We start from the raw sequence: 2679 nt of genomic DNA on the forward strand, positions 1-2679 counted from the left end.
CATTCGAGAATATGACGTGTTACTAGAGTCACGTGACCCCCGCTGTCGTAACAATATGCTGTGCCAGGGACCCATAGAGTATTTTAATAATTGTTTGTTTTATGTTTTCGTTATACTAAGATAGATTCTTTGCTACGATAAAATTACCTGCTTCCTGGTTGTAAGTTCCTCTCTGATATTGGCTACAAAAAATGCAGAACAACAAAAAAACAAAACAGAATGCTCCAAATAAAATGGTACAGGTCTGGATCGCGAGATGTTACTCGAGACTTTTGTGAGATCTTAACTTAAAAGCGATTCCACATGGAGTAATGACTACCGGTAAAAAAGCAAAAAAGGATTTTGAGCGACTAAGCCAATGATGTAATTTGTAAAATCATTTCTACCTCGCAAAAACCATGAAATTTATTAATTTTGTTGCAAGACACAGGGCTAGCCAATCATAGCCATCATTACTGCAGGAACCAGTTTATTGATAGAATAGTTACACCATCAATGGTGGGATTCATAATACAGTCCCCTTTCAGAAAGTCATATCTAATCAATTAAAATATTATAACGTTACAAATAAGCAGAAAAATCGGAAATTGAAGAGCTCCACCCTTTAATATATCTCACAGAAAGAAGCTGTACTCGACTTATGTAATTTTCCTGTTGTTGTTACCCTATCAAACAGAAGCAAGTAGAGAAACACCATTCAGTGTTACATGCCAGATCTGAGCTAAATAATGAAGTCGTTAAACAATGCTCTAAAACATCGCAGAAGTATTAATTCTTCCAGCATTTATCTGTGATTATAGGAAGATTGTTTATTATAGGAAGTTTTACTTTTGTTCAGGTATTCTTTACATTTATAAAAAGGGTTGGGATGATTAAATATGTACTCGTCACAAGAAAAATATTATTCTGCAAATAAAATAAAATAGGTGTTCATACAAGTTGAAAAAGTGACATGATATACAGGGTACCCTAAAAACCTGGTTTCTTATAGACAGAATTGAAACTCCAGGAACAACACATTGAGCAAACCATGTAAAATGTACTGTTACGACAGCGGAAGTCGCGCGACGCTGGGAGCATGCGCTGGAGTTCTAGAAAGATCGAGGAACTTGTCGAACGTCCTAGCTTTGCTAGACATGCGCTCTTATAGTATATAAGACCGGCGAGAAGTGACGGCATGGATATATATAGATAATTGCAGACAGACAGAGACGGACAATTGAATCAAGCACGGTAGTAAAGTGCGTGAATCGTTGTGAATTATAGCGTGTGTTTAAGTTAAAGTAACTGTGGAAATTAAGTGTATTGCAAAGTTGTATTGAGAGGGAATAAACTAGTTTTATTTAAGAAAGGACTTGTGTCGCTGAAATTTCATCGGAAATAAATTATACGGAAAATTAACAAACGAACAGAGACGTAACAGTACCAATGGGGCCAGACTTATGGGGATACCCAGATACTTTACAATTTTGAAACAGTGTTATATATAATTTTCGTAGAGAGATGGTATGTCAACGGTAGAAAGTGTTTGCATGTAAGTTATTGAATTTAAATATGCTATATAGATAGATATAGTTAAATAAAATTAATAAATTACCATTATTATATTTCGCACTGTGTATACATGAAAGGTAAAACTGACTACGAGAGATGCAGATTTTGTACGATCCTATTCAATTTTACAACAAGAAACGAAAAAAAAAATTGCATTCAACAGTTGGAAACACTAATTATGATGTTGAAACTGAGGAGAGCTGGTATGCTGCGAAAGCACTACCTTCTTTTGTTGAATTAAACCATTTATTCTTTTATTGTCTTTTATGGAATTAAATAAGATTATACAAATTCTGTAGCTGCCTAAGCCAGTCTTATATTTCATGTATGTGTGTATGTATAGTACTAGAAACCTACAGCATAATAACATACAATTAGCTATGGAAATATATTGCCCATGTATTAAATTTATTTTGTGGTTTTAATTACGATAAGGTCTACTCTTTGGCGTCGTTTTTATCTTTCTTCCGTTTCAGAAGTGCAAGTTTTACTACTTCCGTTATATGAAGCTTTAGTCTACTGCATTGTACGAGGCCACACGCTACTGTCAATGGCACATCGATTTCTGCTGGAAACACTTGGGGAGGAAATCTCATGTCTGTTTCATGGTGTTAGAAGCTCGAGGAAAATTTAGACATTGGAAAATTAATTTTGCTTCATATCTGGGTCTTACTTTACGCTTTTTTTGATGATACAAATAATGGCTAGACAATCACGGCAAACTGGTTAAAATAATATACTTTAAAAATATATATATCTAACCTCAATTCTGCCGTCTAATGTGTACTGTAAATCTGTAATTTAGATATCTTTGATTTATTCTAGATTAGGTCTAATGTACGTGCATTAATTAAAATACTTATTACTTAATGAAGTCTGTAGTCTAAGCTTCTCCTATAATTCTCGGGGGCATAAGAAGGGGGGGGGTCGAGAGGTTGGCCCCCCACTTTTCACTCTGTCCCAGTAAAAATGTATCAGAATTAATTAAGTTACTCTCAGGAAAAACAAAAGAATGCATAAAATTTAATCCAGAACCAAAGAGCTTCCAGTGCATTAAGACAAGCCCTGGAACCCAGCCGTAACACATTCCCTCTCTTTGCTGGGTCATATAAACCTTGACCCCCC

At 35.1% G+C, this 2679-nt stretch overlaps 1 protein-coding gene across 1 annotated transcript in view; it reads left to right on the forward strand.

Moving 5' to 3' along the window:
• Positions 1-2418, forward strand: part of LOC106457714 (syntaxin-like) — an 83286-nt gene extending 80868 nt beyond the window's left edge. The window contains exon 12 of the transcript XR_002610240.1: positions 2031-2418. The gene's annotated coding sequence lies outside the window, so the exon portion shown is untranslated. The remainder of the gene's footprint in view (positions 1-2030) is intronic.
• The last annotated feature ends 261 nt before the right edge of the window (positions 2419-2679 follow it).

Source organism: Limulus polyphemus, unplaced genomic scaffold (genome assembly GCF_000517525.1).
Source record: "Limulus polyphemus unplaced genomic scaffold, Limulus_polyphemus-2.1.2 Scaffold364, whole genome shotgun sequence".
NCBI lineage: Eukaryota > Metazoa > Arthropoda > Merostomata > Xiphosura > Limulidae > Limulus > Limulus polyphemus.